Source organism: Arvicola amphibius, chromosome 7 (assembly GCF_903992535.2).
Source record: "Arvicola amphibius chromosome 7, mArvAmp1.2, whole genome shotgun sequence".
Taxonomy (NCBI): Eukaryota; Metazoa; Chordata; class Mammalia; order Rodentia; family Cricetidae; genus Arvicola; species Arvicola amphibius.
In genome coordinates, this window is record NC_052053.1 from 23,024,434 (window position 1) to 23,048,955 (window position 24,522).

The following is a 24,522-nucleotide window of genomic DNA, read 5'->3' on the forward strand; positions in this document are numbered from 1 at the left end:
CTTTTTAAATGGAAGAAATAAAGCAAGCTACTTGAAATTAACCTCCCTTTTGTTTCTTAAAATTAATTAAATTTCTCTAAAAATTAATATCACTAATTTTAAAAACATGTTTGGAGTAAAAAATCATTTCAGAATATTACTTAAATAAAAAATTTTACTTGTAATAAAAATTATTTATTTCACTTGCTTTATACTTTTGTCCAGGATAAGTATTGTATCATGGGAACAACTGAAGTTTTTTCTTTAAGGTTTTTAGTTTGTATGTATGTGTGTTATGCTTTTTATATATATCACTGTACCGTGTGCATGTCTGGTACCTGCTGAGATCAGAGGAGAGTGTTGGATCCCCTGACACTGGAGTTAGAGATGGTCGTGAGTCACTATATAGGTGCTGGAAAATGAACCCAAGTTCTCTGCAAGAAAAAGTGCTTTTAACCACTGAGCCAACTCTTCAGCCCCCCAAATCATTGTGCACGTTAACAATACAAAATATCAGTACAATTTTCATTTAACTGTTGCCCCTTTGTTAAATGAAGCTCTCTATACTGATTTATTTCATAGACGAGTTTTTATATGACTACCTTCCTCATTGCAGCTCAAATGCAACATCTCCTTGGAAGTGATATTAAGTAATGGTTTCCTTGGCATTGCAATACATTTAAAAAAAGCAATTTTTATTATTTTACATGCTTCCGTCTCCTTTTTTTTTTTTTTTTTTTAAAAAAAATCATCTCTCCAGTTGTGTTATGTTTAAACAAGAAGACAGTATCTCTCCTGGCTTTCCCTTTTTCCTACCAAGGGGTACTTAGAGAATGTTTCTTCATGGCTGAGAATAACAGTGCAGGACTCATTTTCAAAGTTCTGACTTGGCCTTTAGTATTTGGGCAGTTGTGTAATATGTGTACCTGTTGGAGAAAAGTCACTCTTAGTTTTCCTTTGTTTTATTTTGCTGTAGTGCAAGGATTAAGATCTTTAAAAGAAAGACAACCTCCGTAACTTCTCATCTTTAGGGAAGGGTGGTCCTGCATTAGACATGAAGCTGCATTGTAAGTCTACTCCCTGTCCTCACTTTGGAAAGAAACCTAAGAGTGCCACTCTGTGACAGTACTGTGGCACAGGTTGTCACATTAGTGCCTTAATTCTGTATTTATTAATCTTTTCTGAGTATTATGTGACGTTTTTCCTTTTTGGTGTTTTCTCTTTCTTACATTGTTTTAATAAAATTCCTGTCTGATTTTGTGATTAAAGTCACCAATTACCACATTAGATAGGAAATCCTGGCATCTCTAGATTACTCTCTTCGGACTCCAGGCAGTCAGACCCTAAAAGGCCAATTGACCTAGCCCCAATGTCACTTAATTTCCACCACTGCCATCTCCAGCTCAGGCCTAGACAGCTCTGCTGTTCACTTAGCACTTTCTGTTTTCAGGACCTTGTCTCCTCTCCTCAGACTGTGGATAACATTGCCACATTAACATATCTGAAGTCATGATTTCTTTTTCTCACATTTATTTACACTGTTCCCATTTTGTGGAAAAATCTTTTCCCACCTTTATGTGTAGTCAACTTAGTGTTAGCTTGTATATGTGTATGTGTGTGTATTTTTTTTTTAAAGTCAGAGTCTCATATCTTCCAAGCTGGCTTTGAACTAACTGTGGGTAGCCTTGAACTCCTGATCTTCCTGTTTTTATCTCCAGTGGAATTATTGGCTTATATTGCCTCACCTTTTATGTGGTGTTTTGGGTCAAACCTAGACCGTTTTTATATGTTGGACAAGCACTTTACCAAACAGGCTACATGCCCTGCCCCAGAGGTATTTTTAATAGCATTGATAGTAACCATTTATTCCTAAAGCTTTATTGAACACGGAATAGTGAGAAACAACAAAATGTAATTGAGAAAAATTCATTCTGTTTTGGATTTGGCTCGTTTGCAGTGTTAACAAGACTAATTTAAGTACAAAAGTAGACATTACATAATTCTTGTAATGTAAATTTCTAAGGAGATGAGCTATTTTTAAAAAATTTTTTTAGTGGATAAGGATTTATTGCAGGAAAGTGTGTGTGTGTGTGTGTGTGTGAGAGCAAGGAAGGTACTTTATCTATAGCACTGCCCCCATGTAGCAGATTTTATTATGATTTTATATTTATTAGATATGATATAATTCTTTAGATTATTTAATATTTTGTATGTTTATGTGTGAGCATGTGCACGTCATATTATGTGTGGAGGTCAGAGAACAACTTGTGTGAATTGGTCTTCTTGCACCATGTGAGTCCAGAGGATCAAGCTCAGATGCTTGGTGGCAAGACTCTTTACCCACTGAGCGATCTCACCAGCAGATAATATGATAGCATCCTGTTTCGGTTCATCAGGCATTACTGAGAACTGCATTTGTGAAGTCTTGGGTTGTAACATTTTCTGAATATGTCCGTTTTAAAGTATGTAAGTAAAGCAGCTAGAACCATAGGGCATACATGCCTCTATAATGCCTTTGCAATGCAGAATGAGTAAAAATGTGGTGTTAGAGAGCGACTTCAGCACCTCTTGGTGAGTAAAGCCTGGGCTCCATGCCTGTGGCTGAGGATTCATCATCTGCTGAGCTGTGTTGCAGAGGTGACACCAAGGTGAAAGCAGTCCTGCAGAATGGTTGGAAATCATTGATATTCTGACTTGGAGGCTGTAAATGGCTCAGTGGCAGATGGAGTCTTTGTCAAGGAAGAAAAATGGCAGCTTTCTGGTGCGGAGATGGTTTGCTAGCACCTCAGCACACAGGCTGTGACCTTCTCGGATTCCCAGGCTCTTGTAGCGCTAATAAATTGTCCTCGGCTTTTATTCCCCAAAAGTAGATAAATAGTAGTCATTACATCTGAGTCCAAATTGAGGTGTTTGATTATGAAGAAACATAAACATGTTTTATTGTCTACTCTTTAAGGAAGTAGGCTTTTAAGAAAATTTGCATTTCTTGTCATCAGAAAGCCAGTGTTTCTCAGTCGATTTGCAAGATTAAAAGCACCTAGTATAGTTTCAAAATCTTTGTTTTAGGATAAAAGAATATTACAGTTTGAAGGTATTAGAAAATCTTAGCCTGATACATTCAGTTTACAGTTGAAGAGACCAAGTGACTTAGGCTGATGTATTTTGCCAGTTCAACATTAGGTCTCAAACCTAGGACAAATGGTGCCTAGGCCAGGTTCTCCTAGCATCCCTCAGACCCTCCCCTAAACTTCTTCAGTCCAGTGGCTGGACCGTCGTTCTCTTAGCTGCCCTTCCCTACACAGTCCAGCCAGTTTGGTCTGCCCTCTACCCTCCTGGCCTCTCAGTTTCCTGGCCTCCTGGCTCTCCCTGTTTCCCTCTCCTCACATGTCCCCCTATGGTCATGTCTACTGTGGACTGGTCTCTCAGATGTCTCTGCCTCTGCTGTGCTCTTCCTCATGTCTGCAATAAACCTTCTTCTCCACCAAACCTCCGAGCAGTCATGGTCTCGTTTTTCTTTCTCTTCTCCATTGATTCATAACTCACAGATTAATGAAGTTATTTTTAATTTTGGAGATACTACTTTAAGGAAAATTAAAAATTACTATAGAAGGAGCACACTTAGTTATAGTAGCTGCATAAAGAAAATAACTGTAGCCTTTCATTTATTATCCAGTTTCTGGTATTTTTGTTAGAAAGTATTGCAGTTTTCATTCTAGTCTGATCACTAGAGTGAATAACAATTTTGCACTTGTTTGTACACGGACTGTGAAGTGGTGTGGCATCAGTTTTGTTATCTCCTAATAGTGTGTGCCTTAACCGAGCCACGCAGACAAGTCTCAAGCCTCGCGTGGTTCATCCTACAGCTCTGGACTTTCTGCTGCTATGGGAGCTCTGTGCATTCAGCAGTTGCTGCACTTTGAAGTTTGATCTTTTTGCTCTACTCGCAGTCCACGGGAAGAGCCAGAAGTGTGCCACGGCCTGTCAGCTGTGAAGTCACGAGGCTGAAAAGCAGTAATTTGTATTACATGGTGTTGCTGAGCTGATTTCATCAGTGAGACTTCAAAGTGCATTTCCACCCAAGACATTTTACCTTCCATTGGTTTATTGGGATATAACCTGATTATGAATTGAGCAGCATTTGTTTTATGTTGTGAATTTTAGAAATTTTAGAAATACTACATTTAATGTTAAAATACTTAAAGAGTTTTGTAGGTTGTATTCTGAAATATTTCAAAAATTTGCTATAGTGTGAGAACTTATTTTTGACTCCTAGTGGAATGCCGGTGCCTATGAGAGTTCACTATCATGTAGAGTATGTTCAGTTGAACAACTAACCTTATTGGAGAGTAATGGCCGAATGAAAAATGAAAACACCACACACCTAGAATCTATTAATAGCACTTGGCAATCTCTAGAGCAGTGGTTCTCAACCTTCCTAATGCTGTGACTCTTTAATACAATCCTCATGTTGTGGTGACCTCCAACCATAAAATTTTAGTTGCTACTTCCTATCTGTAATTTTGCTACTGTTATGAATTGTAATGCAAACATTTGTGTTTTCTGATGGTCTTCGGTGACCCATGTGACAGGGTTGATCAAAGGGGCCATAACCCACAGGTTGAGAAGGGCTGTTCCAGAATTAGAGAAAGCTCCCCCCCAGCTTATAAGGTGTGCGCTTTCGCATCAAGAACTTCAGAAACTTACTTGTCACCCAGTGTCTGCAAAAGTGCGGGTAAAGGAGATGCACTAACATGCTGTCCGTGTATAAAGCTAAGGGTATGAGTCTTAAAATTATATTATTATTATTATTATTATTATTATTATTATTATTATTATTATTATTATTGAGACAGGGTTTCTCTGTAGCTTTGGAGTCTGTCCTGGAACTAGCTCTTGTAGACCAGGCTGTACTCACAGAGATCCGCCTGCCTCTGCCTCCCGAGTGCTAGGATTAAAGGTGTGCACCACTACCACTGGACTCCGGGAGCTTTCAAATCACTCAGCAGTGTGATTTTAATTGATTATTTTAATTACTTATTTTAAATGAGAGAAAATAAGAAGTTTGAACTAAAAGTTTCCAAAATCCTGAAATGACTTTTTTTTTTAAAATTACAACATTGCTTGGCCTATTAGCTTATGCATATGCTCTAGTTCACTCTTATCATGAGGCTCGTTGCCTACTGGCAAGGTTCCAGCTGACAACTGACGTCTTTCCGCTCTGGCCTTTACACGGCGTCTTTCTCCTTTGTTGAAGTGACTTTTGGTGGAGCACACCTTTAATCCCAGCACTCGGGAGGCAGAGGTGGGCAGATCTCTGTGAGTTCGAGGCCAGTCTGGTCTACAAGAACTAGTTCCAGGACAGGCTCGTGCGACTTATTCTATGGGTAAAGGACAAAATAATGTCTGATTTGCTGTGTGACAGTCGGTACTGTGAAGAAAAATGAAGCAAATTAAGGGCCATAAGTGCAGGGTGTGAGTAGACGCCTGTTGTAGAGAGCTCACGAGAGGCCACCTGAGCTCCACTGAAGGCCACTGCTGGGCACCGTCCCGGTGGATGAACACTGAGGACAGTGCTAGTGGAGAGGTTTTGTAGTATTTGGGTATTTTTGTTGTTTTGCTTTTGAGACAGGGTTTCACATTGTTTTGTAGACTGGCCTGGAGCTCATTATGCAGCCTAGACTGCCTTCAACTTCATGACAGTCCTCCTGCCTCTTGAACGCTGTGATCACAGGCAAGATCCAACCAGCATTTTCCTAAGTAGTTTTGTCAGACGCTGGTTGTATGGAGCATTACTTAGAAAGAAGGTTCCATGGATAAGTAAATGGGAGATGAGGTGTAAGATTAACATTAGGCCAGGCACATTCTGGTAATGGCAGCTTGGTAAGCTTAAACAGGAAGATTGTGAATTCAAGGCTAAGATCCTGTCTCAAAAGAAAGAAGGGATGGAGGGAGAGAAGAGTGCTGGGGAGGGAGGGGGAAAATTTAAAAAATGCTAAACATGCTTTGTGTTATTTAGCAGCTCTTTCTGGGCATCTTTTATAGTAGTAATGTGTTTATGAAACTATAACATATTTGACCCTTCAAACACTGTCTTAGGAAACTGCGCCCTTAATGCTGTGGTTAATACATGCTAGGCAGCACTAGCGGCTGACTGCATGTCACTGAAGTGTTCTCCAAGCTGGCTGTTGCACAGTCTCTAGTTCCGGTGGCAATCCCTCCTGCCTGTTTTTTCATCGAGACATTCCTCTTTTCCTCTGTTTTCTTTTCTCAATATATCTCAAATACATTCTTTCTTACCTGTTTATGATATTTAAAACCTCTGCTAAATCTTCTCATGTGTGTGTATCCCAGACTGGCCTCAAGTTTATGGGAATCCTCCTGTCTCAGTCTCTCAAGTGCAGGGTTCCAGGTGCGAGCACCCGCAACCAGCTAGATGCCCATGTATGTGTTCATGTAGGTTTGCATGATGTCTCATTTGGCCTGTAGCGGTAAGCTGAGTAACTGGTGCTCTTGCTGTGTCGTGTTTGTTCATCCTTGTCTTAGTGATGATTTAATTGATATCATTGATCTAACTAGGTCATTCACCTACCCAGATTCTGCACTGACTTGCACAATATAGTTCATGTCACTCACAAGTCTCATGAAATCATACATGAACTGCCTCTTGTATCTGAAGTCATACCTCAGCTTCTTGTACTACTTATTGCTCCCTACATTTAAAACCATTTAACTGTATTAAAGAAGGTGCTGTGTGTGCAGTCTCCCCTTCTTCAGGGCAGTGTGACACACGCTTCTGCAGGGAGCCTAACTCCCCCCCTCTTGGGTTTTGTTATGGTTTTGTTTGGCTTTGTTTTTGAGGCAGGTTCTCACTGTGTAGCTCTGGCTTTCTTGGAACTCTCTGTAGACTAGACCGGCTTCAAACTCACAAAGATCCAGCTGCTTCTGCCTTTGAGTGCTTGTAATTAAACATACACATCATCTCGCCAGGCTAATTTTTTATTTTTAAAAGTTTTAGAGTGGATGTCGTCTATAAGAACTTTTAAGATCTTCCTGGGTAAACCAGGTACTCATGCATAAATTACATCAGAACACTAAGTGTGATGAAATGAAAATTCAATCTGCCCTCCCCTCTCCATGCACTGTACTTTATAATTTGTTAAAAGCTAATCACATAAGCAGATACGATAAGAGCTGAGATTAGCTAAGTATGGAAAGACCTCTCAAGTTCTCTTTCTCTACTCATGAAACTGATGGATTATAGATAAAAATACATAGCTGTAAAGTTTTAAAAAGAAAACTGGAAAATTATGAGCCCAAACTTGGGAATGAATTCTCTATGTGGCACACACAGACAAAATGTCATCAAACTTAAAAAGAAAATTTACTTTTCAAAAGATCCTGTCAGGATAATAAAAGGTCCACCATGGCGTGGGGTGGGGCTCCCAAGTCCCCACCCACAGTTGATCTCTCCTGAGGGAAGAAGGGTCTGTTTTGTTTTTGGCCACTTCAAGCCTTCCTGCCCCCAATTCATGGTGCTTCTAGTTTGCAGATAGGACTTGGTGTGTTAAAAATAGCTATATAGTTTTTAAAAAGATGATAAAAGGAAACTGAGGAAATACTTGAAAGCTATCTGAGAATTTCTAGAGCATGAAAAGTACACAATCTTGAGAATGTTAACTGAACAATTAAACATGGACAAAAGACAGCAGCTCTTACTGTGTAGATACTTTCTGAGCCTATGAAGAAGTGATTAATTTCCCCGGACACCAGGAAATCCCCTAAATGACTTTCCCTTCCTCACCAACAAGAACAGTTAAAATAAAATTTAGGGGCTGGGAAAATGGCTCAGTGAGTAGGAGCATTTGCTGTGTAAGTGTGAGGACTTGTGCAGATCGTTCAGATCATGTTTAAAGCCATGTGTGCTCATGCATAGGCTGCAACCCCAATACTGGGAAGTGTGGAAAGCAAGGGGATACCTGGGGCTTGCTGGAACTTGTAGAGGACACCATACATCCTCCTCGGCCTCCACACACACAGCTTCCAGGATACACATACAATGCACATGTATACCACACACACAAATAAAAAAATGTTTTAGTGTAGTGATAATAACACATCCTGACAAGAATGTTGAGAAGTTGGTTTCCAAGTACGTTACTAATGGAATAGTAAAATGGTACAGTTATTCTGAAAAACAGATTTGGCAGTCTCTCTCTCTCTCTCTCTCTCTCTCTCTCTCTCTCTCTCTCTCTTCCTGTCTTTGTCTCTCTCACACACAAAGACACATATACACTATTATATATCTAGAAGTCACATTTCTGACCACTTATTTATCTTACAAAATAAAAAAGCTTATGTATGCATAGGAACTTGAATATGTCCATAGTAACTTTATAATGCACCCAAACTAGAAACAACCAAAAACCTAACAACACATGAATAAAGATAATATTGTGCATTCCTACATGGAACACTACTAAGCAATAGACAGCCATTAACTGCTGATACATCCAACAACTTTTTTCCACGTCCAGTATATTTGAATAAAGGAAATGAGCCAATGATAAAAGGCGATTGTATGAGTCCATTTCTGTCCTGTCTCCAAAGGGCATATATGATAGCAATATATAAGCCAGAGAAAGATACTCTGGCTCTTAGGGCTTAGAGCTGTAGAAAAGAAGGGCTTGAGTGGACCTTGCGAGTGCAGAGAGGCCCTTCTGATAGCTTGGTTGCATGGCAGCGTGCAAATGCGTTTGTAACTAGCTCGTGTAGTCACTAGGGAAACAGTGACTGATGCATGGGACTTCATCGTATCCATACTTTACGATTTGTGTAGCCTCTTAACCTCCTCCAGACATTTTCTCCACTGCTATACATAGCTCATATGCACTGTTTCCCTCATGAGTATTTTTCTTCATTGTCAGTTGTAGACATTTCCTGTCCTAACTAGGTGATAAACAGAAGCATAAGGGTTATTCCATCTGTGATGTCTCTCGAGACGAGTTGGCTTAGAAAAATTATCAATCTCATTCTTTTTAACTGCTGTGTGCTATTTCATAATAGAAACATGTTATAGGGTCTGGAGAGATGGCTTAGAGGTTAAGAACACTTACTGGCTTTTCTTCCAGAGGTCATGAGTTCAATTCCCAGCTCACCACCATCTGTAATGTGGTCTGGTGCCCTCCCCTGGCATACAGACAGAACATAATAAAAGCATTAAAAGAGGGTTGGGGCCCTGGGCGGTGGTGGCGCACACCTTTAATCCCGGCACTCAAGAGGCAGAGACAGGTTGATCTCTATGAGTTCAAGTCCAGCCTGGTCTACAAGAGCTAGTTCCAGGACAGGATCCAAAGCTACAGAGAAACCCTGCCTTAAAAAAAAATGTTATAATCTTTTATTTATTTCACATTTCCAGCCTTTTCACTCTACCTCCCTCCCTCCCTACCTCCCTCCATGCCTCCCTTCCTCCCTCCCTTCTTTTTGATTTTCCAAGACAGGGTTTTTCTGTGTAGCATACCTGGCTGTCTTGGAACTTCCTCTATACACCGATTGGTCTTTAACTCAGAAATCCACCTGTGTCTGCCTCCCAAATGCTGGGATTAAAAGTTTGTTCCCCATTGCCAAATCATAGTCTTAATCTTTAATGCACAGAAGATTCTGGTTGGTAAGTTTGGCTGGGTTTGAGAGTTTGCATTTTGTAAAAGTCCTTTCATGGACTTTTCCCTGTCCCTTGTGTTTGATTAGCTAAGAGCCCAATAAACTCCTGAGTGGCCCCCTGTAGAGTTAGTTGCTCCCTTTGCCCCAAATAAAAGTAATGTTTTCACATTGATATAGACTTCGGTTTTGTTTATTTCTGTACAGTTTCATTGATATTTTGCGCATTAATGGAGATTTGTGCATTTCAGTAAGTATTGATTGTGGGTTAGTTACTGCTCTGAGATTCTAACATCTGTTAAACACCGTCCTTCAGGGTTATCATCATGATGCTTGAGCAGTGCAGGTTAACCAAGGACTTGAGGTGGGCTCGATCAGTGTGCTTCCCTGCTGACCCCCTCAAACCCCAGAGTTTATAGTGGCCTCAACAGCTGTGTACCAATCACAGGCAGCTCCCAGAGTGTTGAGCTTCACAAGCAGTATTTCATTTATTTTTCTGGTAGAACCTAGAATTCATAATTGCTCTTTGTTATTTTTAGGACATTTTTCTAATTTAGACAGAAGTGTGTTACTAACATGGCAATAGGAAACAACTTCTAGTTTAACTTTGGCCATTTGTGGCTATAGGCACTGCCCTTTCCACCTCTGAAAGGCGAGAGTTGGTGCCCACAGCCAGCCTTGTCTGCACTGGAGGTGAGTGGAGACCAGTGCCTCTGAGTGGACAGCCAATGGGATGGATGGTCTGTGCTTAACTAAATGGTACTTCAGAGGGTGAAAATGGACTGGGTGTTCACACTTCAAGTTTAGTAATGCCAAATAAATCATAGATCTTTGAGTAAAGTTTCAGAGTTATTTCATTTTTGACAAATGCAATTAGTAATCAACATATGTAAACCCCAAAGTAAAACTGTTTGGGAGAAATGTGGTTTTTATTTAGAAACATTAAACTAATTTTCATGCTGACAGTTAATATACAGCCCTATATTATTACATGTAATAATTATCAGTAGTAGAAAGTTCTAGAGGACTTATTAAAAGTAAAAATTTAATTAATATTTCTTAATTCTTACTCATCATTCACATTGTACTGAAAGTGTGCATATGGAATTTATATCAAACGTTGATCAAATTTTCCCACCAGATCTAACTTGTCTTTAGAAGTAACCCTTTTTTGTTTTTTCTGGTTGCAGCCATTGATTTTCTTTTTAAAGGTACATTAATAGTGCTGATGAAGCAGTGCATTAAAAATAAATGTGGGGAATAGAAAGCAATGCAGTATAATATTAGAGTCTCGGTTTTTCCTTTCCCAGTAAATTCTTCAATCTAAAGGGCAAACATACTGAAGCGGTCGGGGGAAAAGGCCAAAAAAGAAGAAATGATGCAGACAGAAGCTGACCCCGCGGCCCCTGTTTAATACACGTGTGTTTCAGGCTGATCGTTGCTTTCATTAGCAGATCTCATTGTTATGCAACGTCTGTTCCTCTGCAGCAAAATGGATCTTGTACTCACAAGCCCTGAATGTGTATCTTAGGTACTGGAAAGGACATCTTTCTTTGGTTTACTTTTACCATTTTGTTAAGGAAAAGAAGGAAAATTGAATTACATTCTTTTGTTGGTAAATTTGTTTTTAAAACACTTTAGATTTGTATTATGAATGTTTTCTATTCTCTGGTATAAGCAATTATAAGATGGCTAGTAATGCAAACATGTTAATTAAATAATTTTTTTATATTTATTGAGCTCTACATTTTTGTCTGCTCCCCTCCCTGCCTCTCCTCTTCCCCCTTCAATCCTCCCCCAAGGTCCCCATGCTCCCAGTTTAATCAGGAGATTAAACTTGTCTTTTTAAACTTGTCTTTTTCTACTTTCTACTTCCCATGTAGATTATATCTATGTAAGTCTCTCTTAGTGCCCGCCATTGTTGTCTAAGTTCTCTGGGATTGTGGTTTGTTATTATAATTTTTAATTGAATAACAAACTTAATTGATTTTTATTAGGTATGTAAGCATATGTTTTCTAACCTTTTTGAATATTGGGAATTAATTTTTTTTTATTGCAACGAAATATGATAAGATCTGAAAGCTGCTACCTTTTGCAATACCAAAAATTGAATATAGAGAGCATCACAGCTTGAGTTTTCATAAAATAGATCTGAAATCTGTTTTACATTTGAGGTGAACAGTAGACAGCAATGCAGACAGGCCGAGTGCCTTCAGCCAGTGAATACAGGCATGGATCAAACTGGAGTGGACACAGCTGGCTTTTAGGCATTTTGCAGTTTGACAGTACTTTACTACGTCCCTTGGTTTGGGGTAATGTTCTCAAAAATTGTCCCCACACGAGAATCTGGGTTTGTGTAAGTACGAATTAGTTTTGTCATATGCAAAATATATGTGTGGTAATAACTGACCTTTTGGTTCACTTAATGCAATCCTAACAACATCTTGGCTACATTGATGAAACAGGATGTTACAATATGTACAACAGGTTATTAATGCAGCATTTTGAGTTAATTTGTACTGAGGGTGTAGGCTCTGTTGAGTTCTATTCATTGTGAGCAATGTTCTAAGCTATTAGAACTTATTATTAGACTTAGTGAAGGGAAGGTTTGTGGGCTCAAATAACAAGACTCTAAGAGGTTCTCCCTGGCCTTGATGAAACCTGAACTGATGAAGAATGAGAGAGAGAAGCTATGGGAAGCAAAGAATACTCTGGGAAGTCACAGGACATCTTTACAAGACACAGAAACCCACTCCACTGTGGCTGTTTGATTTGATATTACATATTTATTTCACATGAAAATCAGAGTGTAGCTGTGATGAATTTTAATTGTATTCAATCCAGCTACGTAGCAGTTGACAGGGAGTAATATTTCAGGGATTTCCTTTTTTTTTTTTGATGATGTAATTGGGTGTTTCTGTATTCTTCGTTTTGTTGTCTTTCCCCAGATTAGTAACCTAAAAATGTAAGCTCTGCATGTGCAAACACAAACGCTAATTTGTTCAGGCTCCATGTGGAGATGGATTTGTCTCCCAGAATTGGGAATGCCAGACTGAATAGGAATAAAATTTATCATAGCTTCGCTCACAGCCAGACGAGTGGAACAAGTCCATGAAAGGCCTTAGATGAAAGAGGGGCTGGAGTTCTCTGTGAAGTACCTGCATTTACATCCTAAAGTCTTCTTCCCACCTTTCTGAATCCACACCTTTCCCTGAATACTAATGAATTCAGCCTGTAGAAGAGACTAAATTTGGAACATGAAACTGAATTTAGTTGGGCAGTGGTGGAGCACGCCTTTAATCCCAGCACTCGGGAGGCAGAGGCAGGCCGATCTCTGTGAGTTTAAGACCAACCTGGTCTATAGAGTGAGTTCCAGGACAGGCTCCATAGCTACTGAGAAACCCTGTTTCAAAAATCAAAAAAAAAAAAAAATCCAACAACTGAATTTAACAAAAATATATAAGAATTCAAATGAGATAAATTAGATTTTTTTGGCCACATGACTTATTAAGTCAGTTGTCTTTTATTATGTTATGGCTATGGCTTTTGCTGAGGAAATTATAAAGGACAATGACATAGGAAATCCATTGTTCTAAGTAAGTTCTGTAAATATGCTGAGAAAAGTTTTATTGAAATATCAAATTTGTCTTCATTGTGGAAACTAAGTAATTCTTTGGGTTTGTGAATTGGATGAGAGCAAGGATTTTGGAAACTGTCTGCTTCTCTTGCTGGCTAACCAGAGGTATCATGACGTGTATGAACCTAGCGACCACATTTCTATATTCAGTTTTACCTTGCATTGTACTTTGAGACAGTGCCTGTATCTTCCTGTAGCTTTCTGAGTGTTAGGACTGCAGCTGTGCTTCCACCTCTGGCCGTTGGTTTTCTGATTTATCTATAATTACATTGAAAGACACTCTTTCCTACTGGTTGTGAGCCATGTCACGTTCTTCTGTCATAAGATGGGACATAAGTAGTGTTTGTTACAGAACGGTATTATTTGCTCCTATGTGTGATTGTGAGTCTGTGTGAGTGTGATGTGGATGTGTGCTGTGGGGGCACTGACCTGCCACTGTGCACGTGTGAAGGTGAGAGGGCAAACTTGAGGAATCTGGTCTTCTTTCATGAGTTTCAGGGATCAAACTGAGACGGTTCATTCTGGGTGGCACCCTCTTTTATTCACTGAGCCATCCCATTGGCCCTTTCAGCCAGCTGTTAGATCTCTTTTAGTATGGTTAGATTTGCGAGGGAGGGGGGCTCTTTTGGAGGCTTTTGTCTTTTGTAGCCCCCATAATTCCAGTTAGCTATGTTAAATGTGCCCTATGCAAGTGTTCAAGTGAGGAGATGAAATGCACCTGAGGAAGGGAAAAGAGCCTTTTGTCACCTAAGTCACATGCTGCCGTGTACAGCCACTGTCCCTTTGTCTCAACTATAAGGTCTCTTCAGAATGCGCTCATCTCTATCTCTCTCTCTGTCTCTCTCTGTCTCTCTCTCTGTCTCTGTCTCTGTCTCTGTCTCTCTCTCTCTCTCTCTCTCTCTCTCTCTGTGTGTGTGTGTGTGTGTGTGTGTGTGTGTGTGTTGTCGTGGAGAGTCCCAGAACAGCTAGTGGGAATTAGTTCTCTCCTTCCACCATGTTGGTCTCGGGGTCAAATTCAGGTCCTCTGTGTTGTCAGCAAGCACACTCGCTCTCTGGCCCATCCCTTGAGCCCAGAAGTGTAAACTCTTCGTGAGAAAGCTCACTGACTGTGGCTGCAGGAGCCACTTTGAATGACTAAAGTTTCACACTTACTTTCTCTTCCTCTTCACAGTTTTCTTTACTGTTTCCAAAAGTAAGCTGTCACGGGACCTGACACAGTCATGGACCTTTGAAATAGTAATTTTACAACTTAACTGTTTTCTCTCGGCATATGAATACATAGCTAGAAACTGCATGTATGGTTGGAATTGCATTTATAGTTTCTCTGATGGACTAAGGACCATGTTTGCATGCTGGTGAAAATAAGATATATGTCTTACTGAATCTGACTACAAAATTTATCTGGAACTCTTAACTGCTTAGTTACAGTGTTTTGAAAATTGACAGTTTCATTGTGGTAAAAGCATTAATGGTGTTAACAAGTATGTTAATGGGATTCAATACTCTTTTGAAGCAACACAGTTGGTATTTATGAGCAGATTTCTGAGATTCTGTCCATCTGGTTCACAGTCTTCTGTTCGGGTGGATTTGGATTTTTTGTATTGATTTTTGTTGTTTTTACCCTTTCAGTAGTACATTAGATTTTATTTTGCAAAATGAGTTAATATAAGCTTAAATTAATCAAATTAATTAAATATTTGATATGCTTATATTGTAAAATGGTCTTTAATTACTCTTTGTATTAAATTATTAAATGTTGTATTCATGAGTAGAAATATAATATTAGCAATATTATATTTTTAGTAAATAGAAGATTTTTTATAATTTTGGTTGTGAGCCTAGCCTTTAATGACTGAGTCATTCCTCCATCCCATAAATAGAAGATTTTTAAGATGAGTACAAGTTTTACAGATTTTAAAAATCACCTAGACACTTTGAAAGTAGTAGCTAAGGATTTTAGATTTTGTAGTGATAATTTAAATCAACTTCCATCCAATTTTAGGGGATGGGGAAAAGGCAAATTGGGTTGGAAAAACTGTGAACAAAGAAATGCAGTTTTCAGATTAGCAATTGGATTCTTGTTTTTTTTTAAGTGCTATTATAAATTTTATTGTATTTTTGAAAAAGGAGCTTAAAATGTAGGGAATCATTTTACTCTATGTAAACTTTAGATTCTTACCATATTTTTCAAGATTGCTGTATATTTATATAGTAATCTGATTGCCCGAATACAAATAGACTCATGTTTTGATAAAAATTGAATGTTAATCTTTTACTCTAACTCAGAAATTTCATGTACCAACTTTTTAAAGCAGTTGAAATTAAAAGGTGATTGTTTAGCACGTTTTTGAACAATTATTTTTTTTTATTTAAAAAAATCGTGTTAGCATTGCCTTATTTTTACAATTTGTTTGCCAAGCCAATATTTCAAACCAGTGTGTGAAACCTGCTTAAGGCTGTGAGCATTTTTTACTGTAAGTTGAGTTCATGCATGGCAGAAACAAATCCTTCCAAAGGATTTGGAAACCGTTGTAAGGTTTGACCTCACCAGAATTAAGAAAAGAATAGTTACCTGAGCCATCCCCTTACCTGACTTAGTTTTGTCACGTGAGCTTTCCGGTTCCCCGGGAGCTAAGTGCTCCACCTGCCTCTCAGTTTTGTTTACCAGGAAATCAAGATGTGTAAACTGCAGGAAGTACTATTTGACCCTCTCCGACAGTATCTCATTACAATAATTGCTAATCTCTGAATAAGACAGCCATGTTTTGTGTGAGAGAGGCTGTGTTAGGTAGATTTTAGGTGTTTCAACAAACAGAGCGTTGCAAATGCTAACGAATTGTGGTTTCATTATAACGCTTGATAAAAGACATATTGTGACCTTTGGGGTCAGCAGAGCTAGGATACAATAGTAAGTATTCTTTCAAGCCTTTCGACTGAAAATATCGTGGCTTGTTGTGGAGTGCTGCCTCTGCCTCTGCCTCTGCTCCGAATCGAAAGGATAATGGCTACTTCCTGATTAAACCCTCTCCACAGTAAGCTGCCAGTATTGTGCTGAACGTCTCTCTCCCGCTAAGGAGAGCCTTCCCTGTGTTCTGTCTTGTGTGTCGCTGTCTTCATTGCTGAGGCTTTTAGAACTATTTCCTGGATTTGAACTTGTGTTTTGAGTAGAAACTACTGTTTTAAGTTTGTAGGATTTTTTTTAAAATTGAAAGTATTTCTGTTTTGTATCTTAAAAACAACCATGTCATATACCAACTGTGTATTTTTGTTACAGAAACAAGCTTAAGAAAACCATTAGCATGGTAAGTTATAGTAAGCTGCCACTTGCAAAAGTGCTCTCAGCAAAATCCTGAAATAACATGTAGTAAATCATATTGTTTTTAGACTCTTCTTATTTATATAAGAAATTTCTATTTACATATTAACATAATGTATTGATAAATGTCTTAATTCTTGCTAAATTGTTTTCTTACATTAATCACGAGGACCCTGTGATATAAAATGAATGTTAAGTACTCAAAGCATAAGAAGGAATAAAGAACCGCTTAGCTTTAATCCTTGAGCTGGCAGCCACCCCGTCTGTGGCCTTGGGACAGTCGTTTAAACTGCTTACCTCATTTTCTCGTCTCCTACCCAGGTGATTAAGTAAAATGTGTTCGTTTATTTATTACAGTACAAAATATAAAGGCAGCATGTTTTAGATGTGTTTTATAGAATAGAGAACTAACTGTGATCAGGAGGGTTAGTATTACTAGTGTATAGAAGAGCAGGAGATTCATGGCTTCACAGTGAAATAAATGATCATCACATTTAAACAGAACTGTTCTTAAAGCGTCCTTATGCAAGAATTATGAATATTGTTGGATACATGGCTAAAATACAAAGTAGAAACCGATAGTTAATTCAGTCAAGTTCCAAGCATGCTTCTGACATTTCTAAGGATGAGCTTGTTCTTAGAATAGAGAAGATTGTGTATATTATATGCTAAGAAAGTATAGTTTATTTAAATATTATCATCTTGATATTTAAGCTTTAGTCATGGACATTTTCTTTATGTAAGAAATAACATTTTAAATTTTTTAAAAATTGTAGCTTCTGAAAGAAGACTAGAATCTAAAACTAGGCAAACATTTAAAAGTATTCTGGGGGAATATAAATAATTTAGCTTGTGTTGAAAGAACTTAAGTACCTTCTTTTCAAAATACTTATCAAGTTCAAATTGACTCCATAATTTTTAATGTTTTTCTTGTATCTCGGAAGGTTCTAAATATGATGTTTAATATTGTTATCAAAATAAAATTTACAGCAATGCCTCTTTCATTTTGTAATGATAAGTAATAAATACCATTTCTTGTTACATAGAAACTGCCGAGCTAATTTATCATTTTATAGTCATATTAATCATATTAGGCCCGGTATCTTTGCTTCCATTTTCATTGCTGAAGAAATAATTGTAGAGAATTTAAATAATGTAAGGTCCTTTTGCCAGTGTCAGAGTCTTGTGAGAAACACCAACAGAATCCAAAATCCAGAACTCCAGAGTCATACAGAGGATTTAAAAAGGCAGGCACTTCTATATTTTGTTCATTATAAAGGTGTTCACACTGTCGATTTAGATGGATTTATCAAATTTTATAAAGGACCTCCAAGGTGTCAGACACTGTAAGAAGTAAAATTACTTATAGTAGGAAGCCAAACAAAGGCCCTGTCTCTACAGTTGACAGTTTTAGTAGAAGCAGGAAACACTTAGGCTGTGATAGCGCAGTGTGGTAAGCGCTAAGTACAGGTAAACACACACGGTGCTGTGTGCTGGATACAGTCATAGTCAGTGTGTTGTTTTCATTGAACATTAGTGTTGTTGTTGTTATTACTGTCTTGACGTTCTGATGATAGGACCTTAGAAAACGTTTGGCAGGTACTCCACCACTGAGCTATTCCAGCCTACTTCAGTTACACGTTGAATTTCCGTGTCTTTTGGACCATTCCAGATACCTGGGAAATAACAGTAAATTAACCTTCCAAAAGTTTATTTTTATGAAACATATAGTTCAGGTGGAGATAAACTATAATGAATAATTTTTAAAATATATAGCATGTTAGACTGTAAATGTTACTAAGAAAGAAAGAAATCTAAAGAAAAGGGAGCAGGATAATTTTTATGGCTGTTCTGGGGTCTAGAAGGACTCAACCAAGGTGGTGATTGACCATTGACAAGGTAATCTTATGCGCATACCTTTCCAGGCAGAAAGCCTTTGGCAGGAGCATGCCTGTTATGACCGTAGGAAGTAAATCGAGGCTATGTTATTGGAGGTAAGAGTGAGGAAGAGGGGAGAGTAGGAAGGAAGGAGAGGCTGTTGACATGAGACTTTTCAGACCCCAGGTAGGACTTGATGGAACCCAGGCTTTTGCCTAGATCTAGTTTGTGTCTTACAAGGACCATTCTATTGACTGTGTTGAGAATAGACTGTAGTCATGGAACATTGTTACAGAGTTCTTTCATCTAACAGAAGGGAGTGGCTTGGTAGAGTTTAAACTCGGGATGTTTTGAAAGGTAAAAAGGCTGAAAAGATTTCTTGGTGATGTTCACAGATGAGAGAGAGAAAAGATGTCTAGAAGGATGATGGGGTCCACCAGCTGTGAGATAGAGAGGCTTTCCAGGTGAGCCTGACTGGATAGCGGTAAGGAACCAGGACTTTTCCATGGGGTACATTTGAAGTACCTGGAAGTGCAAAGAGAGATGTAGGAAGGCCTCACCTAGATGATAACAATCTCAATTGATACTGAAGAATGAATTTGACTTATCTCAGCATAACAGATGTTGTCTGCTAAAACTCCCTGTAAAATAATAGTACACTTTGGCATTGTCTTCTTTACCAAGCTAGAGTGGCCTCCAGTCATCTCCAAAGTATTATTATTATGATGATGATGATGATTAAATTATTTTATGTGCATTGGTGTTTTGCTTGCATGTATGTCTGTGTGAGGGAGTCAGATTCCCTGGAACCGGAGTCACAGACAGTTATGGGCTTGGTTGGTGAGAATTGAACCCAGTACAGCCAGTACTCCCAACTTCGGATCCATCTTTCCAGCCTCAATTATTATTATTTTAAATGTAATAAAGCTGTTTATGTCACAGAACTAAATATACTGGATATTTAGGTTTTTGTAGTATTTCAGTGACCTATCATGAGCTCTATCTGAGTGCCTTAGCTGTTGGTCGTCAGCATAGTGCTGTAAGTAGATAGTTCTCATTTTACACGGGGAGAAAGTGAGGAGATTAGTTAGAACCTTCATCATACTCTCTGTTTTAAAATGTATACTCTTGAGGGTAATTAAAACAAAACTCAAAACTTTTTCTTTGAGAACCAAGAAAGTTTTTGGACTTTAGTTTCCATCGTGTATTGTAATGCAGGATTCTCTTCAGGACAAGCTTTTGGGTTCTCCGTCATGGTCATGGGGTCAAGCCGCCTGTCGGTCTTTAGGAATTCCCATGGTTTCCCTGTCCCAGAGGTCCCTCCTCTCCTGCCCACAGTCCCTTTCTAGTGCTCAACAGAGTAGATGTTTGACACACTTCAGCTGCCGTCATCGTCTTCTTCATTTCTTTTCCTGATACATTGTGACCTTAGAAATCATAGTTCAGTCCTCTGAAAATGATAAGATCTCAGAGATTAAGGGTGTAAGGACTTTGTAAACAATAAAGAATGTTTGAACTTGTGTTTTGTCAGCTTACACCTCAGCTTTGTTTGCCTCCCCCCTTTTGGCCTCTGGTGGTGTGGCAAGTGCTTGTTGACTGACTGAAAACGAGTCAGGATGCTCGTGGGTGTTCTCGATGGAGACTGGAGATGGGGACGGAACCTTTACCTTTCAGTACAGACTGGTACTGGAGCTGCTGTTGAGACTGGCTCGCTTTGGAGACTATTTTATAATACATGCCTTTAACTTGAACATCGTAAGCAGATTTTTCAAAGGAATAGAGCAGTTCATTTGCCATGCGACAGTGGCGCACGCCTGTAACTCTAGCACATGGGAGGCAGAGGCAGACGGATTTGTGTGTCTCTGAGGCCAGCCTGGTGTACAAGAGCCAGTTTCAGGACAGGTTCCAAAGCAACACAGAGAAACCTTGTCTTGGGGTGCAGGGGAGAATTGCGTTAGGACCTGAGGCCAGTCGAGGCTGTAATTTATTTGAGATACAGTAGGATACTCTATTATTTATTTATGTTTTTTTAAAAAAAAAGGGCAATCGAAATCTTATGAATTTTTCTGGAATGCTTTCCCTTACCATTTGTTATTGAAATCTTCACTTAATGTGTTTGTGGAAGTGTAGGACTGAATTTTGTGTTGCTTTGCATGTAGTGTGTTATTAGATCCAGTTTTGACAGCCTGAGCTACTACGAACATATTTTGGCAAAGAAAATCCAAACAAATACTAAGTATGAGTATTGATTTGATAACTTAAGCAAGTTGCATGGTGTTATAAGCAGTGCAAAATCAAATAATAATGTGTTACAGTAATTTAAAAACATCAGGCATCTCAAAAAGGGTCCAAGATTAATTGCTAAAGGAGCAAGCTATATAAATAAAACACTTTGACAGTAAGGGAAATCTGGTAAATAGAATGCCAGAGGAGGCGCTTTCATTAAACGAACTAGAGTGAACTCTCTGAGCACTAAAAAAAGCTTCCAACACTAGTTTAAGAAATAAATTCCCTGAGATGGAATTAACTGTCTAGCAGATCACCCCACAGTATACAGTACAATAATTTGATTTTATGTCATTTTAGAAAAACAATATCTATCATAAAACTTGCCATTTGGACTGTTTTTTGGGGGGGTTGTTTGTTTGTTGTTGTTGTTCTTGCTTGTTGGTGTTCTAGGCAAGTGCTCTACCACTGAGGCGTATGTCTCCTACTACCAACTTGGAACATTTCCCCCGTTTTTTGGAGACAGAGTCTCACTATAGTGCCCTGACTGGCCTGGAATTCGCTGTGTAGACCAGGCTACCATAGAACAGAGATCTGTGTTTCTCTGCTTCCCAAGTGCTTCAGTTAAAGGCTGTGCCACTACACCTGGCTCCTTGACCATCTAATTTATGTGATTCAGTAGCATTGGTCATATTCAGGATTGTGCAGGTATTCCTATTATTTCCAAAATGTTCTCACCTCCCCCAAATTCTAAAATCATCAAGCAGTAACATCTCAGTCCTACTATCTGTAATCTGTCTTTTGTCCTATAAATCTCTCATATTCCCACAGTATTTATGGATTTATTGGGCATGTTTATTTTAGTTAGCACAAAGTTTTCAAAGATCCCTCTCGTAGAATATTCAGAACCTCATTGCTTTATATGATTCAATTATGTAAATAAGAGAAGCACGATCTATACCTGTACATCATTCATTTATCTGTCAATGGATAGTATCTTTTCATGTATTCACTTTTAGTCTTGTGGTAATATTATGTTTAGCCTTTTGAGAATTGTCATGCTTCAGTTGAAAAAACTCTCACCTTATGAACTCAGTAGTATATAGAAAGCATGGAGGGTGTGGAGCCATGGCCCTGCAGAAAGTGCTTGCTATTCTTGCAAAGGACTAGTGTTCTGTCCTCAGCACCCAGATCAGGGTTCACAACCAACTCCAGGGCCATCTGACATTCCCCTTTGGTCTCCCTGAACACCCACTTAGCATGCACAGATATGTAAGCATAAATAAGTAAAAATTAAAATACAAATTATGAAAAATACCAGGCGGAATTGTTGTTTTCAGCACATATTAGATATCTTTGGAAAAAGAAAAAGAAAAGCAGCTGCATCTGCTAATGTGTGAGAATGTGTATGGGGACAAAGGGCTAATGCTTACAGTGATGCTATAAGAAATGAAGCATTCTGGTTGTACACCATCCTAATCTGGGTGAATATTTTACAGACAGTGACTACTGAGTCTGGATTACTCATCCCCCTAGGAACTCTTTATGTAAGATTATGCATTGTTTTGTTTGTTTTTTGAGACAGTGTTTCTCTATAGCTTTGGAGCCTGTTCTGGAACTAACTCTGTAGAACAGGCTGGTCTTGAACCCACAGAGATTGGCCTGTCTCTACCTTCTGAGTGCTGCGGTTAAAGGTATGAACCACCACTGCCCAGCTGTGTTGATGTTTCTATAGGTAATTCTTGTAACCAGTGTAGTTCTTTTATAGATAGATAGATAGATAGATAGATAGATAGATAGATAGATAGATAGATAGATAGATAGATAGAGCAAAAGTACTCTTTATTGAGTAAAGAATTGTATTAGACTAAGTACTTTTAATAACCTACAGAATACATTAAAATATTTAAGTAAAAATGTTTATATATTTTTACCGAGAGATTGTTGATCATGCAAGAAAATAAGGATTTGGGGACTAGAGAGATAACTCATTGGTTAAGAACTGTTGTTGCTTTTCAGGGTACCCAGATTTGGTTCCCAACACCCAAGCTAATCAATTCACAGCTTCCTGTAACTATCTCCACCCTCTTCTGGCCTTTATGGGCACCTGCACACAAATGGTATATACACAGACACGTAAATCAAAATCAAGTAAGTCTTTTAAAAAAAAAATCAAACCTGTCTGTCCATCTGTCTATTTTTCCTCTTTTTAAAAATAAAAAATTTAAAGATGGCAATAGCACAAGAGTCACACATGTATGTATGTATGTGAATATATAAGTGTGTGTGTGTGCACATACATGCGCTTTCTCTCTCAAACACAAACACACACACACACACACACACACACACACACACACACATGTTAGAGGACAATCTTGGGCATCATCACCATCCATCTTTTTCAAGACAGCCTCTCATTGATCTGGAGCTGACCAATTAGGTTACACTGGCTGGGCAGTGAGCCCTATACATCCTCCTGTTTCCATTTGCCTAGCACTGAGATTCTAAACAACCACTCCAATCTCAGTCCTTATACCTGCAAGGCAATTGCTTTACCAATCAAAGCCATCTTTCTTGTCCCTTTTTTATATCAAAGAACCTACTAAGCCATCAAGGCTTAGTATTTACATGGCTTTGCCATATTCTATAACATTCATATATGTATATATACACCCACACATATATAATGTTTTTATTTTTTAAAAGCATAAGTACTTATTTTCTGTGCAGATGTTGCTAACAGAATGGCCAAATCCAGCACTACAGGCACAGTGACTTCTCTTTCATATCAAACAGCAAAACAACTCGGAGGAGGCTTGTCAGAGGAGCTGTGTACACGCTGTGTACGTTGTCACCAATATTATCACCCCAGATTTCAGAAATTTATAGTCACTACTAGGCCTACTGGCTTATACCTGTAATCCCAGCACTCAAGAACCTGAACAAGACGATCACAAGAAACTTGAAGCCAGCTGGGGCTACATAGTGAGATCAACAACATAATTGATAATCACTTCCCAGTTTCTCCCCTAGGTAGCACTCATCCTTCTCTTTTGATTGAACAAATCTGCAAATGATGGGTGCTCTATGTCCAGTTTCAGGAGTGTAGACCACGGACCTGCTTCAGAATAAGTGCTTACTGTTACCAGCAATAACTGCTCATCTGAAAACTGGAAAAATAATACCTGATTTACCTATCTCTAGATTTGTTAGGTAAAATGAGAATATATGTATACTTTGCAAATTGCAATTTTAGTCTGTCATATATTTTCATTCACACCTTTAACTGAAATTTTATAAGCTCAAGGCTCTAAGGAAGACAATAGTTTCTACTTCTCAAGGTCTCAGCCTGGTAAAAAGCCACATACCTGAACACCATGTGACTTCATTAGAAATATACAAGAGTAAGAAGAGGAACCAGATTTCCTTGTGAGTCAGAATGCTTCTCTAGTTCTTGAAGGCCTGGAACGTGAGGACAGTCCATTCAGCAAGGAATGGAAGGACTTTGCAAACCTGTGAGTGTCTAGTGTGGATTGGGGGGAATAGGAAGAAGTTCTGTCTTCTAGCATCAGGGTGAGAGTGAGAGAGCTTTCTATTTTTTACAACGACTTGGAATTTTTATGTGTGCTGCAGAGTACGGAGACATTGGAAGAGTGTGAATAAGAGGGTGGCAGAATCAGTGTTCTGTCAAAGGTTACTGCTTTAAAAAAAGTAAGGATCACTATTGGCTGTATGGAAGACTTTAAAAAAGGGGATGCGGGGGTTAGAGGAAACTCTCAAAGTGATTGAAGTGTTTACAGTAAATACTGAGTGATGCTACAGACAAAAA

The 24,522-nt window shown here is 38.7% G+C and overlaps 1 protein-coding gene across 15 annotated transcripts in view; it reads left to right on the forward strand.

Annotated features, from left to right (window-relative positions):
* Positions 1-24,522, forward strand: part of Baz2b (bromodomain adjacent to zinc finger domain 2B) — a 285,451-nt gene that overhangs the window by 151,423 nt on the left and 109,506 nt on the right. The window contains exon 1 of one of the 15 annotated variants that reach the window (XM_038336365.1): positions 16,545-16,572. The exons of the other annotated variants lie outside the window; for them this stretch is intronic. The gene's annotated coding sequence lies outside the window, so the exon portion shown is untranslated. Of the gene's footprint in view, positions 1-16,544; positions 16,573-24,522 lie in introns of those variants that run through there. 15 annotated transcript variants of the gene reach the window in all.